This window comes from Tamandua tetradactyla, chromosome 13 (assembly GCF_023851605.1).
Source record: "Tamandua tetradactyla isolate mTamTet1 chromosome 13, mTamTet1.pri, whole genome shotgun sequence".
Classification (NCBI taxonomy): domain Eukaryota; kingdom Metazoa; phylum Chordata; class Mammalia; order Pilosa; family Myrmecophagidae; genus Tamandua; species Tamandua tetradactyla.
Genome location: NC_135339.1, coordinates 89,899,225 through 89,926,772, shown reverse-complemented (window position 1 = coordinate 89,926,772; position 27,548 = coordinate 89,899,225). Strand labels below are relative to the sequence as shown.

Sequence of the window (27,548 nt, the reverse complement as noted above, 5' to 3'; positions counted from 1 at the left end):
CCAGGTCTAGAGAAACATGAGTGGGGAACGTAGAAATTCCCCTGAAATAAGCAAATGTGCACCCACAGCCTTGCTCACCGTACTGTACTTGGCTAAAATGAGCCGATGCTTCTGTGTACACTACTGTATCATTTTATTGGATTATTTCCCCCAATTTGACAGGCCTTGATGAAACTATTTTGAGACTTTGCTGACAGATTTTTCTGGGCTCACACTATATATTTCAGCCACTTCTGTATTAGCTCTGTGACCTCATTAAATGTGTATTTTTGTATAAGCCTGTGGATTTGGGTGCAAGGACACATGCTGTGTTCTTGTTCAAGAATCCTGAATTACAACGCTGTACTCTTCCAAAATCTGAGTTTGGAGCAGGGGAAAAAGGCTTAGTCCATGCAATCTTGGTGAAGAAACATAGAATCAACTTTTTTTTCTTTCCCTAAAGCTTGATATGATATGGAATTCTTTGATTTGTTAAAAATCATATGATTTTTCTATCTTCCTTTGCTTGCCATGTTCATACAGGTAATTCTCAAATGTCCAACCTGGACCTCAGGTATCTTGCTCCTCACATAGGGCTCTGCCTCTCTGTGCACCTGAAATAATTTGTGATTTCGGAATTTATAATATGTTGCTAAGTACACACAGGGCCAGGAGTTGGGAGCTCTGGATTCTAGTTTAGATCCCGTCAGGAGTCACATCAAGTAGGTAATTTCCAAAACCACCTTGTGCAGCAGATTCTTGGATGGCAGTCGAACAGAATAGCCTGTCTTGGGCCATCTCATGGGTTTTGGTTGGTTGAGATGATGAAGGTGGCCAGCTTTGGAAATCTTTCAAGCTTCTGAGTGTGCCTGTGTGTTCTGAGCAGGCCAGGCACATTGCCCTGGAGATGCATCTCCTGTCCTACTTGTGGACATTGGTGTCAGGCCCTGTCCTGGAGGCTGGGGATAGAGTTAGAGAACTGAGCAAAGGCCCAAGGCCCTGCCTTCACACATTTTGTCTTCCACTTGGGCAAGGGCTCAGACAGTAACCGCGTAACACACAGTTATGTCATATAAAGTCAGTTACTGATAAGCATGGTGGATAAATGCAAAAAAGGACAAGGGGCTAGAGAGTGCCCAGAAGGCTGAGTGTGTCTTGGTAGGGAGGTTCGGGAAAGCCTCTCTGGGGTTTGAGGGTCTCAAGATGTAACCAGCCTTAACTCCCTTCTTCCCTGGTAGCAACATGCTGGATTAGGAGCCCGGGGGTAACACAGGGTAGCATGAAACTAGCACACCAACAGCCGCGCAGAGCCACAAAACATATCGAGCCTTGAGGGCCACCTGAAGACATTCTGGGGAGACCAGTGTTTAGTCTGAAATGCTGGCGGGCTCATGTGGATGTCAGTGCAGAGAGCTTCAGGTCTGCTCTGCTTAGGAGATGTGGGTTCTGGTTTCAGACCTGTCCCCTTGCACCTCCTGTGTGGCCTCAGAGGTCCCTTTGCCTCTCTGGATTGAGTATCCCCATTGATAAAACAAAGGGGTGGAGGAGCTTATGGTGAACTCGGCCCTTCTCTAAACTATGAAGCTACTACTTGATCCCATGGCACCCTGGGTGGCCCCATGGCCAGGGAACACTCTGCTGTGCCCTCTGGCAGTGACATTAGGCTCAGGACAGAGCCCCTGGCTGTTGGGTCACTGCTGTTTGTGCCCCTATGTGTGTTAGGCAAAGAAGATATGTTGAATGGATGAATAGATGAATGAGGGACTAATTGGCCTGTAAGCTTTCTCCTAACCTATGAAACCGCCCACAGACCTGAAATTTAAATGCATTTTTCCATAATGCAGAAAAAGCAGAAAGCAGGGGAAGGAAGGGCAAGAGAGTTTATCAATATTGCTACAGAGAACTATAAATAAAGTACTGTTTCCAATCGCTGTTCCCCCCATTTGCACAGCCATTCCTTTGCCTAATTTGGACCTATAGGAGACTCCTTCATCAGTTTTTCTCTTCCCCTTCATGTTGACTAAATAATATATAATCCAATGTTTTTAAGACTAAGAAAGCCTCAGTATGTGCAAAAGTATTCCTAAGCCAATTCCTGGGTTGTGTCACCTTGGCTAGGTGGCGATGTCCAGTTGTTTGGTCAAGTAAGCACCGGCCTGACTGCTACTGTGAGGGTATGTCATGGACTTAAAGCAGCTGATGATGATCTGCGGCTGATTATGACACCAATCAACAAAGGAGCTTCAGCCATGAGAAATCTCATCCAGTCAGCTCAAGGCTTTAAAGGGAGAAACTAATGATTTCAGCAATCAGAAAAGAGAATTTCTATTTCTACCCCAGCCAGCCAGCTTCTCCTGGGGAATTCATGGGAAACCTTCATTGGAGAGCCCAGCTTCAGGCCTGCCCTGTGGAATTCAGATTTGTTCATCTGCATGACATGTGAGATAATTTCCTTAATATGTCTTGCTATTTATAGACATGCACACATCCTGTTGGTTGTGTTTCCCTGGGAATCTTGACTAATACAGATATTAGTACTGAGAGTGGTTCTTCAAAAAGAGAAAGTTAAAGATGAACTATTTTAATTAGTTCTGGAGTTTTGGGAATCAGTGGTGTAATCTGAATAGATTCAAAGGCACTAATGACTCTATTTCCAGTGATTAAGATGGCACTGATAGTCCATGGCATGAACTGACAATAGAGGTACACAAATATCACTATTTGAAACTTCTACTCAAAGCTTATAAAAGGCAGTGCTCTGGGTAACGGTGTCCTTGATACTGTAACAGAGTTTTATGGAGTTAAAAAGCATAATGATGTTGGCTAGTTGTTCCTAAATATGCTCAATTGTAGCACCGACTGGATGGCACTACCTTACAGGGCTGGGGCAATGTTCTCCAGGAGAACGTATCTGCTCTAAGTCAGTCCCAGTCTATGGTGCTGTTTCTCCCATAGCCAGGATTTATAGGTCCAGGAATCAAGGCATGGAAATGGGAGTGATGCCAATCATCATCATCCCTAGTTATCGACTAGAAAAATTGCTTCCTGTCTCCATTGCTATTCTGCTGGTCAGTAGGGCTTAGTCCCAACGTAAGATTACTCCTAGCAGTAGAACAGCAATGATTCCATTGAACTGGAAATTACGACAGCTACCGACCACTTTTGGGCCCTAATGCCTCTGAATCAATAGGCAAGGAAGAGGATTACTGTACTGGCTGGGGTGATTGATCCTGACTATCGAGGGGAACAGGACAGCTACTACACAATGGAGGTAAAGAAGAGTTTGCCAGAAATACAGGAGATTCCCTAGGGTGTCTCTTGGTATAACATCTCCTGAGGTTAAGCTCAATGGAAAACTGCAACAACCCAATCCAGGCAAGATTACTAATGTCCCAGAAATGTCAGGAATGAAAGTTTGGGTCACCACACCAGGCAAAGAAACACAACTAGTTGAGGCGCTTGCTGAGGATAAATGGAATATGGAATGGGCAGTAGAAGAGGGTAGTTATAAGTACAAATTAGGCCCATATGGGCAGTTACAGAAATGAAGCCTATAATGGTTTATGAATAATTCTACCTTATCTTGTTAAGAATATGTTTGTATATATACAGAAAGCAAATATCTTTGTTTTCTTCCCTACCCTATCCCCTTATTATATAACATAGTTGTAGCAACTTTATATCATAATATTTAAGTTATAGGTTAACAAGTCTGAATAAACATTACCCAAGCATTTGCATACCCCTCTGGGGAAAGAGTTAGTGCATTTTTTATTGCATGCAGGATGGTTGAATCATCTTAGGTGAAAGTCATGGCTGTTAAAGATTTTTATTTAGAGATTAAGTATGGTTTAAGGAGGTGTGTATAGGTGCCGAGTCAACAAGGGGTGGATTGTGATGGTTAGGTTCATCTGTCAACTTGGCTGGGTGACAGTGTCCAGTTGTCTGGTTAAGCAATCACTGGTCTGATTATGACATGAGGGTATTTCATGGACTTAAATCAACTGTTAGTTGATTGCATCTATGTCTGATTACATCTACAATTAACAAAGGAGATTTCCTTCCACTATGAGAGAAGACTCATCCAGTCAGTTGAGGCCTTAAAGAGAAACCTGACTATTTCAGCAGTTGGAAAGAACTTGTATCTCTACTTGAGTCAAGCAGCTTCTCCTGGGGAATGCATTAAAACCTACATTGGAACTCCCAGCTTGCAGCCTGCTCTATGGAATCTGACCTTACCAATCCCCATGGCCTATTCCTAGAATAAATCTCTTGATATCTGTTGGTTCTGTTTCTCTGGAGAATCTTGACTAATGCACCTCATTTCCCAGCCAGAGGGCTGCCTTCCCAGGGAAATGGCACCTGAGAGGAAGGGTCTCCATAGCTGTTCTCTAGTCCCTCTGGGAACAGATAGCCTTGGCAGTAGCAAAATGCTCCACTGTCCTCTGTACTGAATGACTTCAAAACCTCAAACCTGAGCAGCCCATAGACATGTCACCTTTTGAGCCTCCCCTGACATCTCCCTAAGTTTCCTTCTCTGTCTATAAGGGAACCAGCACCAACTAGCATGAAGCAGTGAATAGAAAAAGGCAAACAGACCAGTGGTCCGATCCCATCTCTGTCATTACAGCCTCTGTGCTCTTGGATAAGTTCCTTAACCTCTCTAAACCTCTTCTCTTTGTCTGTAAAATGCGTATAGACTGAAAAGTTGGGTGAGCATTATAAGGGGAAAGCAGTGTGTTTTAATACAAACAAAATAACACATTAGTCAACATGCCTATACACAGAGAGGTCTCAGTAAAGGCCCCTGTTGTCACTTTGTGGTCAGCAGTAGTGCTGCACCCAAAAAACTCATCATCACTGGTGCATTTCCTAGGTGAGTAAATATCAGGCGAAATGTCCTCTTTTTGCACTTTACAACTGGGGGAAGCTTAGCTGCTGCAGGTACCAGGAGCACTGTGCAGAGTTATATTAAACAAGCCAGATGGCCACAGGATGCTGAAGAGAAGAGCAGCCTACGTACTCTAGGAGAAGCTTGGAGGCAAGGCCCAGGACTAGCCACTCAGATGATTAAAAATAAGACCCAGACAGCTTAAGCCAGGACGCCTCAGGTGTGCAGAATGTCCAAAGGAAACAAGAATTAAAACGGTTGAAGCCCATCCTGGATTCCCTGCTTGAAAGGCAGGGCCCCATCATTCTCTTCAGGGAGGTGAGGCAAGGGGGAATGCACCCGCTGAGAAACAGCAACTCTCCTCGCAGGAAGAATGGGCTAAGCCAAGGGCACACAGAAGCTCCCTTGGGACGAGCTGGGGACGGAGAAGGTGCTGCATCAACACAACAGTCGGCTGCTTTGTGCTTCTGCCTGCAGTCAGGACTTATGAGTTAGAACCTCACCTTCCATGTATAAGCCTGGGAAGAGCTGTACCTGCAGTCCGGGGAGCTGGCTAGAAATGCAGTTTCAGGCCCCTTCATGGATTGCCTGCATTCGGACCGCATTTTAACAAGATCCCCATGGGCTTCAAGTGCACAATAAAAGCTGAGGAAGGCTGGGTGGGACACGCAACCTCTTCTGACCCATTCTTACTCTCAGTCCATCATATTCAAGTAATTATGTATTAAATAAAATCCACGGAAGCTCCTAAAGAACTAAACAGGCCTGCCTCAGCACCCTCATTTCAGATTAGTTCTCTGCCATCGGTTTGGCTCTCCTTTACCTTTTCTTTTCTTCTTCCAAATAGCACCTAATAAGACATAACAGGAGATAAATCAGCCTTCTAGTTTGGGGCATTAAGAGATTGCAGTAGCGAGTTCTAGCAGTCCACTGGAGTTTATTTCATTCTATTTCACGACAACCGGGGCATTAAATAGTCTTAAATCATCAGGCTGTCCCTTGCCTGTTCTGTGGCCACTCCCATGGCTTTGAAAATCCAATATGAGAAATCATTCTTTATGGCAACCTCCATAGCTGCAAGCAAAGCAATTTTGAGAACACTTTTATGAGAACAGTTTCAACACATTCGGATTCTGTTACAAATTACTCCCTCGCTTTGACAACAGTTACAAAATATGCAGTTTAAGTAATACAAATGGTTTATCAACTTTCCATGATGTAAACAGTCAGAAAAGTTGTTTCCTATGAACAAATCCAAAATAAGTGGACCACATAACTGAACTGTTTACCTTGCAACCAGTCATTCCAGTTAATTTGGTGCTTGGCTATTGAGAGCATTGCACCTATTTCTTTCACTTCCCAGGGTAATTTGTTTCCAGTTGGAAAGTCTGCGGGACCTCTCCCTTTACACTGCTGGGGTGGGGGTGGGTGGTAATGTGCAAAAGCCCCCCCCTCATTCATAGAAAATCAAAAGCCCTAGTTTGCAATTTTAATTATCATCAGGACCTTAATAAACGATGCAGAACAAGGTATACCCTGACCTAAGACTTAAGACAGGGAGGGAATTTTTTATGTTGTGAGTTATTTCATTGACTAAAAAACAATGACATTGAAAATTAAGAATGTCCTCCATAAAATTGGTCTCAACCAGCTTTGGGAATGGTCAGAGAAAGAAAAAAACATGGTCATAGCCGTGTAGTGGGGAATCCAGAGAGTGGGCCTCTCCAGGGAATGGCAGGATCCATCCCGGAGAGACCATGGCCAGCTGTCCAGCCACAAGGAATATCCCACCAGGTACTAAAACATGCATGAGAATTAACAGAGAAGAAGTAGGCTCACGATGCAGCCATGCCAGGAAAGAAAGCCTAACAGTTTCTGAATTTCCACAAACCACGAGGCCAATAGGATTACACCAGGAAACACAATCTAAGACTTGCCCTATGGGACTGCTAGAAACACACCAACCCCTCCACCAGAAAGCAGGTGTGACAACTCCAGCCCTCACCCCATGGATCCCCACCCTGAGTTCTAAAGGACAATCTCAACTGGAGCCAGACAATGAGACAGCTTCCCCACTAGCACACGGGGCCACTTACAAAGATAGCCAGATGGCCACATGACCCCACCCACCCCACAGAGCTCTATTTTCCATGCCATGACCATGCCCAGACATGCCCAGGTACAGTGGAATAGGTAAGGGACCTTCTGGAAAGGAGGAGCTCCCATGAGGAAAGACAATACAGTTAACAAAAGAGGCAGAGAGAGGAATACATTGCAGGGTGTCCCAGAGATGTCGGCATTTGCATCCACAGTGTGTTCAAACAATCGGTGCAAGGGTAGGGGAAGCCTGTAAGAGTTCATGAAGCAAGTCGGGGCTCTACAATGAAAAGGATTCAAAGAGCACACATGCTCAGGGCAGAACTTCATTCAGGGTTCACAAAGGGCTGCCGAGGGAAGGACTCCTTCAGCTGGGGCTGCAGAAGTGTCTGGCTTCCCTTCCTGTCCCAGGTAAGGCCTGTGGAAGGGTCATGGCTCAGCCATCCCACATAGGAGCTGGGAAGGGTGTGAGAATCTGCAGACGACAGAACACATTTGCTTTCATTTGGGCATTGCTTGCCAAGACAAACAGTGCATCTAACGTGCAAATTTTATCTGAGGAGTTGTAGTTCAGCTATGGAGACCAGAAAATATCTAAACCATCTCAGAGGGGATAAGGAGAGAGCAGGGAAGAGTTGATGGTCCCATAGAGAAATTGCAGATACTAAAAAAGTAAAATAACAAAGCATGACAATGTAGTGCTTTGCTTTATAATATCACCCACCCACCCACCCAAATGGGTACAAAGGGAGTAAGGACTTTCCCCACTCTTTCATAAAACGTCAGTTGTCAACACAGGAGACTTAAATATTCAAGCAAATACGAAGCATCATAAATTCTGTTAGCAAAGTTCCAGTGGGCTCTCTCAAATTCCTTTTTCCTAATTTCAGAGTAATATATTGAAAACTGAGGCTGTCAAATTAACATTAAAAAACTAAAATTGCAATGTTTTCTTATAAATGAATTCTACTTTTAATCCTAAAACAATTCCCAAATGATTATCCGTGTATCACATCTTTTCAATTTTGGCTAATTTAACTGTTATACTTTGCATATAATATATGTAAATATTTTTCTTAATTTTTGTCCAGAGAGCGATTATAGTAAAATTCCTCTTCAGAAATCAAGACTTTCAGATTCTCAAACTTCCATTTTAATGCCTCCTATTGCTTTATTTTTGGTTTAGTTTCATAATTGCTAACAATCTATCACATAGAGATAAATTTAAAAGCCCCCCAAACAGTTATCCAAACTTCCTGTAATGTATTCAGTATAAACAAAACATATTTCTCTGATAAATTCCCATGATGATAAATTCCATTTCAAATTCGGAGAAGAAGGCCTAATGCTGAACTTAGGATAAACTTCTACGTCGAAGGAAAAAGTTCTCATTCCCATGAACACAAAGACATTTTCAGGTAGTCAATTCCCTAAATGCACCATGACACCCCGTGCTTCCGTGTGCAATTATGAGTCAGGTTTTAAGATGAACACACTCACTGCTCCTGAATGAGTGAGCAAGCTGCACTCCAATAGCACAAACATCAAGAGTCCATTTAGATGAAATAATTGAACAGAGAGACGTGTCTCCATGAAATGCCATGTTTCTGATGACGCACTTTTGGAGTTTTTAAGTTCATGCACCAACTCACAATCAAATATAAGTCTAAAATGAACCTGCCCTAACCACACAGAACATTCAACCTCCAAATAATTTATATGAATATGTATATCCACTGTCCTAGATTTAAGTCATCTGGGCTACCCAGTTCACAGTAAATAAAGGCCAGGGCCCTCATCTACAAGAACAGACAGATGAAGCCTGCTTTGAAAACAAAGCAAAACAAAAAATTTCCTCTGAAATCAATAAACTTACACTTCAGTACAGAGATGCCACAGCAAAGTGGAGTCTGCCAATTTAATGCATAATTTTCTTCTTGAAAATCAGTTTTGGAGGCTCAATCATATTTATACTACTTTCTTTTTGCCCTTACTAGCAGCTTGTTTTATCTCCATAAGGGTACATGCCATTTTTTTGCAGTTACCAGAATGCCATCCTGTCTCCTAAACGCCATGCTCTCAGAGTGGGACCAGCTTATGTATGCCCCAGTGTTCCCCTCAAGCCCTAACCCAGGGCGAGGCATGTACTGGGCACTCAAATGCAGCAGAAATCATCTTGAATGGTTTTCAGGGAAACACATCCCTAAGGTTAATTCTTTGCAGTGCCTTGGTAAAATATGCTGGCCAGTGCCCACTGCCCACTTGCAGCCACAGGCTCCTCTCTAGAACATGTGTGCTACTTAGAGTATCTGGGCTCTTCTGGCCCTGCTCATCAAATGTACAATCCCAAGGTCATTTGGATTTTACCCAAAACTTATTAATATCAATCCTCCCTATTATTTTAATTACGTAATTCAATTAAATGCAACATAAAATAATGGATTATGAGTACAAAAGGAAGAGAGAGTTTTGGAAAACTAAATTATAGAAAGACTATAAAGGTAGTAGTTAAAAAGAATTCTGTAAAATTAGGCATGTGTGGGACAGCTAGAAAAACTTTGAAATATAAATATCTTCTAACCTCGCTGTCAAGAAATCGTTACTGGAATTGACAGACTATATGTCATGAAAAAAAGGGATTCATCCTACATAAAAAGGCCAGCGCTGCAGAAAAAGCTGGCATTTATGTGTTTTAAGTTAAAATAAAATGCTTAAGTTATATGATAATCATAAAAATAGCTCTCACTTTTTAAATGAATCACCTAATTTCTGCTCTTGCTCATGCTGGGGAAGATGGATCCTACTCTAGGAGGCTTTTAAGTTTAATTGAAAGTCACGAGTGGATGTAAGAGATAGGGCTGGCATTTTTCCTCTTTGGTGTGGCTTGTGAAAATATACCATCAGAAATGTGCTCATTCCAAGGGAGGAATTTGTCCTTTGAAGGGCATGGTCACTAAGATCATGTCAAGTCACGGAGTTCTGGGTAACAAGCTGCTAGAGACCGCAGAGAAGAGCATGGTTTTGGTTCATTTGTCCATAGTTTAAACCAGCAGAGGTGCCTTCGGTCTCCTTTGCTGTCCCAGCCCCTCACTCTCCAGTGCCCGCAGCCTCCAGTGGGCTGCGCATCCTGACAGGTAACCAGGCCTCTGCAGTCCTCATTGCTTTGTTCATTCAGTTGCTTAGCCCCGATGTCCTTTACAATCTCAAATACTCTTATTCTAGCATATTTAAAAAAATCTTTTAAGAACAATTTCCAAAGTAGCTTCTTTGATGAACTGCCCCCTTGTCCGGCCAGCCCAGGGTGAATTCTTCTGGTTGTTGAGCCCATGTAGCAGTACGTACATAACGGCATCCCCACGTTGTTCCACGCATTGTGATAACACATGCTTTTTCTAAAACCCCAGTGCCTACCTGACAAGACTTCAGAAGGTGTTTGCTGATTAATGGATCCAAATCAAATACATGGTGATTTTGTTTGAATTGTACTACAAACTTAAACACAAGATTTAGTCCATGCTACATTTTGGCAAACTACTTAATATCATGCCAGGGTTTTCAAGAAGCTAGAAATTTAACGAATGACACAGCTTTTCCAGTGACCTCAAACCTCCCTTTTCAGCACACACTGAGCTGGCACCACCTGACCAAATTACCTGCTGTTCTGGCAAGACCCATTTTGAAATGTTCCCTTTCCATCAGTTTTTGAAAGCATGCCTGTGTTCACACACACACACACACACACACACACACACACACACACACACACACACACACAAGCACGCACAGCTTCCTTCAGGCTAAGAGTTTAGGAAAGCTATACCTGTGCAAAGACTAGTGTGCCCCAAACTATCAACATTAACCACAAAGACCTCGGCTGAAGTAGTAAATTTAGAAAACAAACATCTGTCTGGATTTGCCTTTTAGCACTCCATTTCCTGAACCACAATTTCCATGCTGTGGCTTGGGATGTGACACACAGCCAGAAGACAATGGCTCCTGAGAGGGGGGAAAATCTCTTTGCTATCCTCAAATTGCCTTTAACTATGGAAAGTGGCCACAGCTTTCATCTGGAGGGAGGCAGAAATAACAGAAAATTACCAAACAACCTCAAAATTCCCTGAGAATAGCTATGGGCCCTAAAGGAACAGCCTGGAGGAGGCTTCTCTCTTCGCCCCTTCTCCATGCTTGTCCAGCTGGTGAGCTGATGCTGTCCTCTGCCCACCCTCACCTGCCACCTGCCCTCCTCCAGGTCCTGGGACCTCAGGCACATGCCAGGCTCAGGTGGGCCAGGCCAGGCCGTGCGGGGCAGTCAAGGCTGGCCCGGATTCCTCTAGAGCAGACTGAGGGCAGGGCACCCAGGCTGATGCTGCCCAGCAGTCCAGGCTCTTGCCAGGAGCAGAGGAACCTGGATTCCGACTGAGGAACTTGTGCCCTAACCCTCAGTTAACTGGGAAGGAAACAGGCCCATAAAACTGTGACAAACCTACAGCACCCAGACCCCAGGAGAGGTCAGGCTCCCAGCCTGGTCAAAGCTGCCAAGCATCCTCCTGCAGCTGGCTCAGTAAACGCTGCCCAGAACACACTCGATTTTTGTTCTTTTAATGCATACGAAAACCTAGATGTGTGTATTCACAGGCAACCACAGAGCCTTGAGAACCTGTCTGTCCCAGTGATGGAAATATCAGAATGAAGCTGTTTTTGCAAAGACCCTTCATTTATCCTTCCCCACCTACAGTTAATAATCATTAAAGTTTGTTTCACGAACACATATTTGTTAAATCAACCAAATATTTGGGATTATTTTGCTAGAGTCAATACACATGGCTCGAAGCTTAAACAAAGTAAGAAAATGATTATTTTTAAAAGCTCTTATGGGATCGCCCTGCTGGGAAAGGCAGCCTTGGAGCCCCCAACCCTTAACCCCCTAGTTCTGATGACATCAGCACCTTTTTGGCCTCTGCTTCCCAGCGGTGCAGGAGCTGAGGCCATGAGCCGGCTCAGAAATGGGCATCGGCCCCCACGGACACTGGGGCAGCTTAGCAAGCCCTCCCCTTGGTCACCCGTGGCCCTTTCTCTGGAGATCCACTTGCAGGTGCCTGGTGCCTCTAAGAGGACCTTGGAGGCCCCGCTGAGAGGACCTTGGGAACATTCCAGGTGTGCGAATGAGGCTGGCCGGTTAGGAAGAGGCAGTGTTTGCGCGGGGTGGGGGTGGGGGGAGAGGGTGTCCCGTGCAGGGGTGTGGCCCCCGCCCTGGCCAGCCTCCCGGGGGGCCACGAGGGTCGACCTGGCTCTCCAGCCTGCCCCCTCTTCACCTTCAGAACAGTCAGCGGGAGGGGATGGAGCCAGCGTGGCAGAGAAGGTGGGGGTGGAGGCTGGAGAGGCCGCAGCCAGCCCCAGGCCCCACGGAGGGAAGAGGGCTCAGCACCCATCCCAGCCAGGCCACAGGCAAAGCAGAGGCCAGAAAGAATTTAAAGACAAACAGAAAAGGAGTCCTGGGAATAGAGTCCGTAGTATCAACGAAGATCACGAAACAAAGGTAATTTTTGTGGCTTAATGCAACTGTCCCAGGGGAGAGCCCCAAGGACCAGCGCCCACTATATTTTAATAGGTGTCTGCAATGGGGGGCTATTGCCTCTGGGTCCCTCAGGAGAGCTTAACAACCTCCTGCATCTTGGCTGCATCTTGGTCCGTATTGAAGCCCAACGGCTCGGAGGCTCATGTCCTAGTTGCCTTTTTCTCCTTAGCTCAGAAGAGACTCAGAACTGTCAGGAAAGTGCAAGGATGGGGAGGGCCAGACAGGAGGACCCGGGCAGAGCGCAGCAGAGGATGCGAGCGGGGCCTTCGAGTTTTGCCTCTAGTTTCCTCCTGAACGTTAGGTTCTCTACGTGGCAATTCCTGAGGGCAGACGCGAGGACTATGATTGCTGGGCCACAGGCCACCAGCTTCTGGCATCCACGGAGGCTCCAGGTCACACGGGGGGCCACCTCAGCTTGTAGAAGTCTCCTGAGCGGGAAGGCCAGTGTGTGGCCAGCCCCTTGGGCCCCTGCTCACCTTCCCCCCAGAGGTTCTGCCTGGCCTTCCCGTCCTGGGTCACGACGTCCTCCCAGGACCGGACAAACACGGCAGGGAGGGGGACAGGCAGCTCCAGGACAAGGCTGAGAGCTCAGCAGCCAGCTGGGAGAAAGCACGTGGAGTCTGAGGTGTATATCTCTGCATCATGCCTTTGTCTTTTAAAGCCTGCCTCTGTCAAAAGGCAGGAGAAAAGGGACAGGAAGTGAGCGTTGATTTCACTGGGCAGAGGAGAGCATAGCGCAGCACAGCTTGGTCAGAGTGACCCACTCTGGGCTCTGATCACACCACAGAACCTTCCTGAGCAGACAGCAGGACACGTCCGCAGAGCCCCGGGGAGACGCCTGAGCTGGCCGCACCCCCGCCACGTGGCCACTTATAGATGGCCCCGCATACTTTATAAACAGGACAGTCATTAGGCCGTTCTGTCACCCTTGGGTTTCTTTCTGCCTCTCCCCCGTGAGCGGGCCTTCAGGTACCTTCCAAAGGAGAAACGCTGGAAGGTTCTGACAATATGCCCAGTTGGTTTTCAAAAACGATATTCTGCTAACTGTGGGCCTTGTGAGGTGTTTGTCTTGAAATCAACCAATAATGATTTTTCTGCATCTTCCTAAGGTGTGGGGAGCCCCAGCTCTGAGCAGCTCATGCTCCTCCAGGCTCCCCAGGAGCAGACAGCAATCTCGGCTGCCAGACGATTTATGGCCCAGTTGGGGAAGAGAGAAATGCTGAGAGGAAATGCTTTCTGGTTGACAATGGTCGAAGCAATTGCTTGGTTCACTCAAGGAGAACTGAAAGATGCTCAAGTAGATTTAGAAAGAAAGAAATATTCCCTGCTAGCTGAACCATGAGAGGTAATTTAACGAAAAGATTCCATTTCAGTTAATAAATGATTTATTAGAAATGCAAACAAATTCAGCACTTTGCTACAATAATCACTAGAATTTCAAAATAGGGGATTCACTCTCCTAATTAGTCATGGATTCAAAATTAACCCCAAACAAAGGGATTCATCTGTGAAACCTTTTGATTAGGTGACCTGGGATATTTGATACTAATTACCATATAGACATTATTTGTATGAATATTATGGTTTTAAGGTCATAGAATATGATATAACAAAGAATGCCTGAGTAAATACTAAAATTGTGATGCTCCTACCAGGAACCCATTTGATCTTAATAATAGTTTATATATTCATATTGATTCATACTTAATAGATTATTTTCCCTACAGATGGGTTATTGCATTTGGTGGGAATAATTGTTTTTTCAATATTATGTTGGTGGGATTAATTAAGTAGTGTTTGCTTCCCCTTGCGATAATAGACACAAAACCCTGAAATGCATAATATTCAGATTAGGAAGAGGAAAAGACAGCATCCAGAATTGATAGTGGGTGGTGGGATCGAGCCATCTCATCCCAACCTGAGTGAATGACACATGAATTCAGCAGCTTTCACTGCCTTCTAAAATTGCTTCCCTCCTTTCATCTCCCATAGAACTGATTTTTAGTCCAAGGGCTTCCCAAGCTGATGCCAGGAGGGTTTGATGTGTGTTTTGAATATCCCAGGATACTTAACTCATTACTACAGTGAGTCAAAAAAATTTATGACTATAAAACTGGGAGGGGGTGGAGTGTGATTGAGAGGTGTGTCGCATTTCTGATTAATTATAAAAAGTTGATGAGAACACATCACTGCTAACGCATCCGTCCTTGCTGTCGCAGGCACAACCCTGACTCGGTTCTCCTCTTCTCCTTGGTGGCTCCTGCCCACCTCTCGTCCCCCCGACCCTAACCCATAAAACTGGTCCCCAGGGCAGTATGTCCTGTCTTCCCTCATTCTTCTAACCTCCATGCAAGGGCTGTTATTAGGCACCAGAATAATCAATTCCTCCAGAGACCCCTTGCTCCTGAGCTCCCGCTCCTGCCAGCCAGCTTATGTGAGCATCCTGTGGTGTCTCCAACTAAACATGCCCCAAGTCAAATTCTCGACCTCCTTCCTCCTTCCCAGGCAAAACAGGACTAACTCCTAAACGCTGTCCTTTCCACATTCCCAGATGCAAATGTTCCTCCAACTCCAGCAGTAGCCTCCCCATCTCCACAAACGCCATCCTCAGCTGAGGTCACAGCCAGAGATGTAACTCCAGCCTTGTTGAAAACTGGAAGGAATCCCACCACCTCCCAGGACCCACAAGGCACAGCTCTCACTTAGAAGTTGCTGAAGAGGCTCCTTCATTTCCCAGCTGCTGCTCTCCTCTGAGATGTACCTTGAGGCTCAGCCACACGGGGTGGTTCCCCTCCACACACCAAGAGGGACTGTGCCCCTTCCTCGTGCCCATGCAGCAGAGCGGCTCCTCACCCAGCTTCCCTCTCTTGCTCTTACCACCCTGTCTGGAAGTGAGTTGCTTACAGGCTCAGCCTTTCCCATAGACCAAGAGTTTTTAGAAGTTCAGCACTGAAGGAGGCAGAAGAGAATACGTTGCGCAGCAACGGCTCTTCCAAATGAGTTGAACTCAGAGCGGAGTTAAACTGCACAGGAATCCGGAAGACTTCATCTCTCCTCACTAGAGCCTCGATGGAGTCCTGCAAAGCTTCCTGACCTTGGCTCTGAATGGCAGGTTTCTGGTTTGCTTGCTTTGGTGGCCGTGCAGAACAGCATATTCAACTGCTGGGTAAACTTCGGTTTTGCAAACCAGACCTCGGTGCATTGAAGTCAATTCCCTAGGTGCTGTGCAAGAACAATCCTGCTCTTTGGGACCCTGGAATGAGCCCAAAGGGGTTTCCATGAGACGGGCATGTGCAGCTGCACTGCATGGGGGTGGGGTTGGCTTCAGACCCTACATTTCCCTCCTGTTCTGCCTTTCCTGGGAGCAGCCAGGATGTCTGGTTGGTTGGTAAGGGTCACTTTGAAAAAGTACTGTCTGCCCTGTTTCCATTGTGGATGCTGTGTAGTATCACTCAGGTCTCAAAAGGTGATGCACATCTCTCAAATACAGAGTCAGAAGTTTTGAATGAGGCTTCAGAAATCATACAAGAAGTACAGCATCCACGCATGCCATAGAAGAAACAAGGAAATCCCAGAGAGGTTAAGAAATCTGTCCAAAGTCACCCAGCAAGAGGTAAGAGCCAGAGCATGTCCGCCCAAATGGGCCTTTGCTACAATTAGCTTTATTTAAAAGCACAATTATGACTATTATCCAATGGAGGAAATTTAAATTTTTATCACAACCTAATTTTAGGTATTTCATATTGTCAACACCTCAGTTATAACAGATGTTTTAAAAATGAAGAGCCTTCTTTTTTATGTTGTTGCTGGTTTCTTTATTGTTTTCTCATTCATTCCACAAATATTTATCGGAGGCCACCTGTGTGCCAGGGCCTAGCTTACCCAGTGACGAGAGGGACCAATCATCTGGCTTGCTAAGAGGCAAGTACCCCCTCCTCTCTTCCCACACCAAAACCCCCTAATCGTCCCTCCCAGAGTTGGTCACCAGGTTGAAGAGGATGATCTGCCCGCACAGGAGTGGTCAAAGATATACTTCCACGTGGGCAGCGACCCCATCGCTATGTGCAGTGAGAATGGACCACTGTCCCATCCAGGGTATGCTGGGCTGCACTGGGGGAAGATGCCAGTGACACACGGCATTCGCTTCCTTGCCCTGCCGTGTCCAAACGTTGATGGCGCTGTCTGTTCACCGACCCCATGGCCAAAGGGAAGGAGAGAAGAAAACCTCTTAGGGCCCCCAGGTTCTCTGTGCAGGGGCAGGAAGATTTCTTCTCCTATCTGTCCCACTGCTTCCTTGGAGATAACAGATTAGACAACGGCTGACATGCCCCACATCTGCAGGAGAACAGCCATCCTTGTTGATTCAGGGCTTCCTCTGGAGATACAAACAGTAGGAGACTGCAACAGGAGCCCGGATCCCCAGAAGCTTGATCCCAGACTAACACCAGCCCACTCTCAATTATCCATGCAAGGCCTCTAGGTTTTACCCAAAGAGTCCCTCTGGCTCTTTTGCTACCAACAGACTTCTTTTCTGTCTTTGTCTTGCTGAGACAGGAGAAAGCAGGGATGGCAGGAAACTGTCTGGGACCTTGCTTTTTTTATTTTCCCTGAGCCTTTCCCATTACAAATTGAACCTGTCAAGTTGGGATTCCCCTTCCCTGTTTTTAATATCCCTAATAACTCCGAGGCAGCAAACTGGGGGCCGGGAGACAGGGCATGAAATCTGTCTGCCAATATCAACTCACAGTGGGTCGAATGTCACTTCACATCACCGGCAGGCTGTCCTCGGCAAGTGCAAACACTAAAGCCCGATGCTGTGGGGGAGGAGTGCGACTCCTGTATTTCGTTGCTAAGGTGGCCAACAGCACACCTGACAAGTGGGCATGCTGCAACTGTAATCAATCAAGAGGAATGCAAAAGTATATAGAGATGCTTGCGATAGCAGATGTGTGACGAGTCGCAGCAGTGGTACCACACCTGCATTGTCAGTCACCCGTGCTCTCTTCTTCACAGGGTGAACCCCATTTGCTCAAGGCCCCCAATGGTTGTTTTCTTGGGCATAAACTCTGAAGTCCCCGACATATGCTGGCAGTGCATCTCTCCTATAAAAACCCATAACGACTTACAGGAGCACTGTTCCATGCTCCCTTCCCAGACGCTGCAAGATGAAAGAGCACTGGGCAGGGCTGGCCAGAAGACAGTTCACCTGAGTCCCTCAGGCCCTGGGGCTGCGGGAGAATGTTCCACTTCCTTCCCGGGGGCTGGCATGAATGGTCAATGGAGACTGCAGTGCTAGGAGAGGTGACCCATCTTGCATGGACACGAAAGCCTCAGCAAACAAACATTTTACAAAAGACTTAACAGTAAAAAACAAAAAGACACAGAGACTGGAATGGTCCTATTGGAAATGCACATAATGAAAACTGTCCAAAATCAGAGGAGTCTATTAGAAGTGGAGTCAGAGGCCAATGGTGATTCAGCTCAAGTGAGTTGATAAAATACGTCCAGAGGAGCTTCCAACACATGCATGTTCCAAGGATCTGCTGCTTCTTGTGTCCTTGTCAAGCAACAGGTCTCTGCTCTTAGACTGGTGCCTGGCATGGAGTCCAACTTGTGGCTGGGGGTTGATGAGCACATGGTAGAGGAGGGCAGGAACCCAGAGTGTGGTGGCTGCACCTCCTTCCTCACCCAGGACGTGGAGCTACAACCAGCCCGCTGCTCAATAGACTATTTATGGCCTGTACGCCACTCTATTTGGCTTGTCATTGGAAGTGCTGTCTGTCCCTCTGTGTTCTATCCATTCTGGCTTATAATAAACAGACATGCCCAGCACAGGGTGGGTAGCAGGGGGCGACCTCTGCCTCCCTAATAAGGAAGAGAATTAAACACGACCCCTGGGTAGGAGGCAAACAGCAGGGGACACTGGTTCAGCTGCCAACCTACCTATGACCTTGAGTAGGTTCCCTCCTCTCAGGATTTCAACGTGGATCCAGCCAACACGGGGGTACTCCTGGCTTAGGACAATCCCCCATCTCTGGGACTTGCCTGAGTACAATGGTTGGGTTATATGACCCCAGCCTCCAGTTATGATGGATAACTAGAACTAGACATCTGACTCCCAGGGGCTTTAGGATATCTCTCCGAGGATTTCTGGAACTCACACTAAAGGATTAGGGTAAATTTCTGTCTATGGATAGGCGCGATGGGGTCTGAGGCCGAGCAGCAGATGGTTGTATTCTGTCTGCCACAATGAAGGCAGACTACAACAGGAAGGAATGAAGCTGGCATGCAGTAAGAGGCAAAGAGGGGGCACAACATTCAACCCCCAATTCTGATTGTCCCCAATGCCCACCTGTATCACTGCCTTATGTGTGCCCAAATAGTCCGTCCAATAATACTTTCAGCTCATGTGCTGACCCTGGTAATCAAAGGAGTACTGCTAATCAAGGAGGACACATGCAGCCCTCCCAATCGCACCCTCCATAGCAGCACACAGGCTTGAGAAATGTGTCCCCAGGTGAAGCAGAATGGGATGCAATGTCCAGGTATAATACATATTCCGAGGCCCCAGCTACAGACAACCTTTCCACCACGCCTCTCGGCTTCTTACAAAACTAAGCAAATGCTTGCCATATGAGTGCAGCAAACTGCACTCTTGTACATTTATCCCAGAGAAATGAAAACTTATGCTCACTCGAAAATCTGTACACTGATGTTCACAGCAGCTTTATTTGTAATCACCAAAATCTAGAACTACCCAAATGGCCCTTTGTTTGTACCAAACAAACTGTGCAGCTCCATACTATGGAATACAACACAGCAATAAAAGAAACAAGCTATTGATAAAGAACTTGGATGGATCTCGAAGGAATTAGGCTGACTGGAAAAAGCCAATCTTGAAAGATTCCATACTGTATGAGTCCATTAATATAACATTCCGGAAATGACAAAACTGCAGAAATGAAGATCAGATTAGAGGTTGCGAGGTTGTGGGAGGGCAAGAAGGAGAGAAGTGGCTGAGGCCATAAAGGAGTAGCATAGAGGCTCCCTGGGGCCAACTAACTGTATCTTGCTGGTGGTGGCCACGTGAATCTACACAGGCGATGAACAGAGGCTGCGCATAGAACTAAGCACACATGCGCACACACACACACACACACACACACACACACGTGAGCTCGCGTAAAGCAGGGCAAATCTAAACCAGGTTGGTGGAATGGATCAGTGTCAGTTTCCTGGTTGTGGTCTTGTCCTATAGTTGTGTGAGATGCAGGCAAAGGGCATAGGGGAGCTCTACTGCTTCTTATAATTGCCTGAAAATAAAAAGTTAAAAAAACACCATTTAAAAAAGTGCTCCTTCCTATTCAAAATTATCTTCACCTTCATTTTAAGTATCACAACTGGGGTTTGATTGCTTGTACAACAGAAATATATATGCTATGAAAACACATTAAATGAGAAGAAAAAGCAAATTCCATCCAGAGTAAGGTAACATCGCCAGAGCCTCAACTAACTATATATTTTTCACATGTGATCTCTGGCATTCATTCAGAAAATCCAAGCATAGAAGAAATCAAGACTTGACCCAAAACCAAAACCACAACCCCCTTGGGAAAAAAAAAAAGAATAGAGAAAGACCCAAAGAAGCAGAGCCACCAATAGTGTTCAAGGAATTTAAAAACTGGATAAATTATTTTCATTTTTGAAAATACTAAATAGAAATTCTATATCAGAAATTAAGGGTCCAATGCATGGGTCAATTAACAGATTATACTACAGATGAGAGACATATTGAACTAGAAGATATATAAGAAAAAAATAACTACATACAAACAGATAATAGGCAGAAAATTAAAAAGAAAGAGCATAAGAGACATTTGTGGAAAGGTCTAACATGTATGTATTTAAGTTCTGGAAGAAGTGAAGAAAAGGTATAGAATAAAGTAGAAGTAATAAGAACACTGGCTGAAGATTTTCCAAAACATTTATGAACCTGGAACAAAATGCAAACAAACAAACAAAAACACACCTAGACATAGCAGCAAAGTCATATCATATTTGACTTATGATATATTTTGATACTACTTATTTTATAAATTAGTCTATTCTTACTAATATTCAGGTCAGGACAAGACTAATAGGAGGGCTGGCTGAATCATAAAGGGCAACAGAGTACCTGCTGGGGAAAGATCAGTAAACACAAGAGATAAAATGAATGTAAGCAGAAAAATAGAAATAGGATCTTAAACTATTGTAACCCTAAAGGAAATAATGGTTCTAGTCAACGATCATCATTGGCTGCTACAAGTTCTACGTAAAAAACAAATAGGAGTATATAATAGATAAGGCATGCTGGCAAAACCTGAAGCCACCCAATCTTAATGTTACAAGAGTGACAGCTAGACACGAAGTGTCCCCTGATAGGATGCAGTGGGAAGAATAGCACACCATTTACGAGTGCTTTGCCTCATTGAGTCTGCACATCAAACTATAAGTTGGTAGTAAATACAGGGGACAGAGGAACATGTAAAGAACACCAGGGGGACTCAATCTGAAAAAGCCAGAACGTAGAACACGCTATATGACTCAAATTAACTCAAAGGAAAAAACTGTGGGAGAGGTAACCTAAAGATTAAGAGACTTATGAAGGACAAACAGATCAATGTTTATACTTTGTTTAGATACTGATTTTGGTAAAATATAGAAAAGTACTTAAGGAACAGCTTTTTGAAGGTATAATAATGGTATTGTGGCTGTGTTTAAAAAAAAGGTTCTTGTTTTTAAGTGATACAACCAAAGTGTTTATATCTGACATGAAAAATATCTGGAATTTATCCCAAAATAATGGTGGGAGGGGCAAAATGATGCTGATAAATAAATTAAGTTTAGCCATGGGTGACAACAGTTAAAGTTGAATGATGGTTAGAAAATGAAGTCATTATACTATTCTACTTTTGCATATGTATAAAAACTTGAAGACAAATGCCACTACTGTGATTAAAACTACACTAAAGAAAGACAAATTCCCTTCAGGGAGCAACAATAAGACTTGACAGAAACAATGAAAGCCAGAAGACAGTTGAATAATTTTCTTTAAATTGCTAAAAGAAAATGACTGCCAGCCTAAAATTTTATAACTGAAATAATCTTCAAAATTGAGCTCAAACTAAAGAATTTTCAGACAAACAATAAGGAGAGAATTCAAAACCAGCAGACCCAGGTATTCTTCAGATAGAAAGCAAGAGCTATGTGAAGGGTCTTCATTTGATGACCATGGACAGGAAGCAAGATGATGACTGACACTGGGAACGAATTGTAGGGAATTCCAGAGAGGTAGAACTGCTACAAGGCATGCTGGGGGCTACATCTAGCAAGGTGGGATGGATGCCAAATCTAAAAAGGCATGCTGGGGGCTTCACCTAGCAAGGCACGCTGGGAGCTGCATCTAGCAAGGCATGCTGGGGGCTGCATCTAGCAAAGCATGCCGGGGGCTATACCTAGCAAGGCATGCTGGGGGGCTGCACCTAGCAAGGCATGCTGGGGGCTGCATCTAGCAAGGTGGGATGGATGCCAAAACTAACAAAGCATGCTGGGGGCTTCACCTAGCAAGGCATGTTGGGGGTTGCATCTAGCAAGGCATGCTGGGGGCTGTATCTAGCAAAGCATGCTGGGGGGTATACCTAGCAAGGCATGCTGGGGGGCTGCACCTAGCAAGGCATGCTGGGGGCTGCATCTAGCACGGTGGGATGGATGCCAAATCTAACAAGGCATGATGGGGGCTGCACCTAGCAAGGCATGCTGGGGGGCTGCACCTAGCAAGGCATGCTGGGGGGCTGCACCTAGCAAGGCATGCTGGGCGGCTTCACCTAGCAAGGCATGCTGGCGGCTGCACCTAGCAAGGCATGCTGGGGGGCTTCACCTAGCAAGGCATGCTGGCGGCTGCACCTAGCAAGGCATGCTGGGGGCTGCATCTAGCAAGGTGGGATGGATGCCAAATCTAACAAGGCATGCTGGGGGCTTTACCTAGCAAGGCATGCTGGGGGCTTTACCTAGCAAGGCATGCTGGGGCTTCACTTAGCCAGGCATGCTGGGGGCTACACCTAGCAAAGCATGCTGGGGGGCTACATCTAGCAAGGCATGCTGGGGGCTGCACCTAGCAAGGCATGCTGGGGGGCTACATCTAGCAAGGCATGCTGGGGGCTGTACCTAGCAAGGCATGCTGGGGGCTGTACCTAGCAAGGCATGCTGGGGGCTGTACCTAGCAAGGCATGCTGGGGGCTGTACCTAGCAAGGCATGCTGGGGGGCTGCATCTAACAAGGCATGCTGGGGGCTTCATCTAGCAAGGCATGCTGGGGGGTTGCATCTAGCAAGGCATGCTAGTCTGGATCCAGCAATGTGGATGGTTACTGAATCTCACAAGGCATGCCAGGGGCTGACTATTGGGTGGCCTGCCCAAACAGGAGCAGGCTGGGACACAAGGCTGAGCAGAGGAGAGCCCCTGCCCTGGCTTTGGAGGATTATCTGAAAGGGAAGTACTACTGCTAGGCTACTTAGAAGCAGTAGTTTCTAGGCTTGCTAGAGCCCAAACCGATCACATCAGCTCAGTGAGCAAACTGCTTAGGTGGCGTCACTGAAAAGCTGCCTAAAGGCCGCCATGTTCAGAGCTATTGTGGAGGAGAGCATCTCGGAGGGGCCACTGAAGCATATTCTAAAGAGTAACTTCAATTCCCTCAGGCCTTACTCTCTTCACTAGAGACTACCAGCCTCCCAGGGAGGACATGGCCTTGGGGGTCTGCGGGGCCTTCACCCAGCACACCGTCCCAGCCTCTCCTCCCTGCAGATGGGGAGGTGGGGCATTTGGGGTCCTCAATACAGGGTCCCTCTCTGACCTCCAAAGTGGAGGAAAACAGGGCTGGGAACAAGGAATGAAGCAATTTCCCCATCACCCCACCCTTCCAAAGTCAGTAAAGGGAAAATTTGGGGATAGACTGGAAGGTTTCACAATTAAAAGTCACAATGGTCATCTGTGGGTAATAAGCCACTTTCCATTTTATTTTCCAAAATTTTCCATAATGAATATGAATTTTCTAGGTAAAACAAAGAAATAAACAAAATACACTGAACGTGGAATCCAGCATCATAAAATATGCCTAATTTAAGGCAATGCAACTGTGGCTCAGTGGCAGTATTCTCACCTGCCCTGCTGGAGACCTAGGTTCAATTCCCGGTGCCTGCCCATGTAAAACAAACAAACAAACAAAAAAACATGCCTACTTTATGCTCAGTTTTAATGCAAATCCAACCACAATTTGAGAATAATTTTTTTTTGATAGGAGTGAAGTGGATTTCACAAAATTATTTTAAATTTCATTTGGTAAAACAATAGGTAAACATATCAGAGGAAAATCAGAAAAAGAATAATAAGGAAAAGCTGGTGCTACTAGATATTAACATACCATTAAGTCATAGTAATTAAAATCAATGTGATCCTAACACAAGAATGAAAGGTTATATCATTAAAGTAGCAGATTATCCCAAAATGATTTCTAATATTACCTACATAGATTACTTACAGAATTAATTAAAATAATCACCTTTATATCATAGAGAGGAGAAGGACGGTTTAATAAATGATGTTGCAATAATTAGCTGCAATTTTTAAAAGCAATTAAAAATTTTTAAATGCTATTCTAAAAATTTAAGATATACTTAAGCATAAAGCTTCAAATTCCAGGTAAATTAAAGGTTTAAATAAAAAATAACAACACCTTGAAAAATAAAAAACAATAAATTTGCACATATATTACATTTGCTCAGGGAGTGTGATACAATGGAGAAATCACAAAGAAAAACTTGGAGAGATTTGATAAGCTAAAAGTGTGTATGTTAAATAACAAAAACAATTTTTAAAAAGCATAAACAAATGAACTAGCAAGTAACATGGGAAATATCTGTAGAAATATGAAATGGGTCAATAAGAGCATTGTACAAAAATGTTAATAAAATTCCCAAGGAAAACATTAAAATCCAATACACAAATGGGCCAAGGATATGGACAGTTTATAAAACTGGAAAAGAAAATGGATGGGAAATTGTTTTGCCTTGCAAATAATCAAGGAAATGTAAATTTAAACAATAAGGCAACTTTTTGCCTATTAAGAAAAAAAAAATGTTAAGATAATACTGAATCCTGGCAGGGGTGCAATAAAACTGGTAAAATCCTCTTGGAAAGCAATTTGACAATATGTATCAAGCCCCACTAATCCCACTTCTGGGAATCTATCCTAGGAAATAATCCAAAATATAGAAGGCATATGCATGAAGTCATTTACTACAATGTTATCTATAACAGATACAACTTAAGAGCAACCTAAATGTACAAAAATGAAATACCGTGCTGGCAAATTATGATACATTCACTGGATAGACTTCTGTAAAGCCATTAAGAAGGTAGGTGATGAAAATGCTGAAGCAATGTGAAAATGCTTGTGAAGTGCTGGTAAGGAAAAAGTACAGCAGACAGATGATATTTATACTAGGGATTATAAGAAAGTAAAATATGCATGTAAAAAGAGTTACAGGAAACAAAACTGAGAACAGTTGTGACAGTGAGAGGATTATATGTGCTTTTTGCATTCCTTATTTTTCAGACTAGGTATAAGGTAGTTTTATTCCTTCTGTAATTAATTAAAGATAGCACACTAAAACACTGTTCGGTTCTGCTCTGTTCTGTGAGTTGGGAGTATATACCGTCTGTTTTTTTCTGCCCCCATCATGAGAAATCAGGTCAATACTGCAAAACTGGGCTTAGCCCCTCATGCTAAGAGCTTGTGCTGCATCCTTGCTGGCTCGCTCAGCTATGCAGTACACCCCTCCCCTCTCTCGTTAGACCTCTCCGTTCTCCCAACAATGGTTGCCTGTGCCAGACAAGAAACCCAGAAGCCCCATCCAAGGTAGGGAGAGAGCCAGAAAGCAGAGCGAGGGGAAGAAAACTGACGATTCATTCTTTAAGGTGGCCAAGCAAACCCGAGGGCTGCGTGCCACAAGCAGAACTTCCAACTGGCATTTATAGCTTCCTTCGGACGCATGAGCAAAGGACACAACAGCCAGCACAGACCCCAGCAATGCTCCTCTGGCCCTGCCAAGTAGGTTTCAAGGAATGTCCTACTCTTCTACCACATTTGTAGCTCACTCAGTCCCTTTTGTGGAGAACTCTCTTTGTGAGCTTCACGTTTATTTGTTCTTAGGAGGTAGGACAAAAGACAGTGTCCAAAGAATTGGTAAAACCCATGAGTTACCTGGGGTGCACCCTTCTGACAGGTCCCAATATCACAAAAAGCAGAGACTACTTTTTTTCTTTATTTCTAATCTCTGCCGCTAAGAAATGACAACTGGATGTTATCAAAGTGGAGCTTGCTCCCAGGACTCCGGGCAATGTCAGAACAAGCTGAGGTTAAGAAAATATGTAACCAACTGAATGCTTACTGCCCACTGAAGAAGCAAAGAAAGGATCAGGCAAAAGAAGACATCAGAAAACAGTAATCAGAGAAGTGTGGTATGAAACAGGGGTGAAGAGGTGCTGCAGCTTCCCTCAGGTGGTCTCCTTGTGGGCGTAGATTAGCCTTGCAAAAATTAATCTTTGCAACAAAATTTGATTGCTATTCACCCCTAGACAGACTAGCATCCGGCGCCCTACAGCCTCAGTGTCTCTGATGAGAAGTCTGCCAGAAGCATGAAGGGTGCTGGTGCTGCTTCACGTTCAGAGAAAAGCCTGCCCAGAGCCTCTGCCCGGGCCTCTTGTCGGCCAGCATGAGACCCCTGGACACAGGGCATGGGGCTCCATGGAAGGCACACAGGGCAGTTCCTCGGCCTCTGTCAGGACCACTTTTCCACAAAGGAGAAACTGTAAGTTATATTCACAACCAGACAGAAAAGCCCCGGGAAATCATCTGTGCCAAACTCAAAAGGCCAGGAATCAGAAGCTCCCAGGCTTCTGGAGGATTCTTTGACCCTGTATGCTTCAAGTCATGAAAAACAAGGATATCATTTAAAGATGAAATAACAGCTATATTTTCAGGCCTTTATGATTTAACCAAGCCAAAGAATCAGAATCATGGTTGATAAAGATATTTTTCAGGATTGTAATCACAAATTCCAAACGTTTCCACAAAGTTAGGCAAAAGCATAGCAGTGGTTCAAAATAATTCTCCTAATATAATCAGAGAATCAAGTAGGCTTTGAAATCAATCCATATACTTAAATTGAATGAATTTTCTTGAATGTAAATTATACCTCAAAGCCAATTAAATAAAAATGCCAATTACAGAGGGACTAGTACACACTTCTTTGAGACGATGGCACTGTCATAAGAAATAACTGGTTTTCTTTTTGTTCCCGCAGGAAAGAAGAAACTGATTTCCCCTCAGGTTTCTCAAAGAAACCTGTAAACAAACAAACAAAAAGTCTATATACAACCAAAACATTAATTATGCCTAAATTAATGCATGTAAAAATGTATTTTAGGTATGAAAAAAATTACTTACTTTAACCAACTGTGTTCTTTGCTGGGTGAGAGTCTGGTAATTGCCAATGCAACCAAGTATTTCCTGATTTTTTTTGTTCAGTGTTGTATATAATTTGGTGAGATTAAATGAGAAAAGTCTAAAGTCCATTAAGAATTTATGTAACTAGAGACCCTAACCAACTTGGCTGCGCAAAAGAAGACAGCTCAACATTCTCTGGGCTGCTTTTATCATTGACGTTATCCCATTAATTCTCTAAGGAACTTTCAGAGGGATTGTCATCCCCAAGTCACAGATTGCCCATGAAACCCCAGAGAGGTTAAGCAATTTGTCCAATATCAATGGTTATGGATGGTGGTCTTTGGGTTCAAACCAAAGTCTTTCTGACTTCAAAGCCAAAGCTCTTTTCTTTTGGGACTGCTATTGCATGGAGCAATTGTGTAGGGATGATGAGTTTGGTTTTATTATCAACTACAGGGAGCA

The 27,548-nt window shown here is 44.7% G+C and overlaps 1 protein-coding gene and 1 long non-coding RNA gene across 2 annotated transcripts in view; one reads left to right on the top strand and one right to left on the bottom strand.

Annotated features, from left to right (window-relative positions):
• The window catches only part of DOCK1 (dedicator of cytokinesis 1), a 564,538-nt gene that overhangs the window by 147,608 nt on the left and 389,382 nt on the right, over positions 1 to 27,548 (bottom strand). The gene's annotated exons all lie outside the window — the stretch shown is intronic.
• Positions 2,144 to 4,263, top strand: LOC143654441 (uncharacterized). The gene is made up of 2 exons (XR_013161809.1): positions 2,144 to 2,418; positions 4,032 to 4,263. It is a non-coding gene; the product is annotated as an uncharacterized LOC143654441 (long non-coding RNA).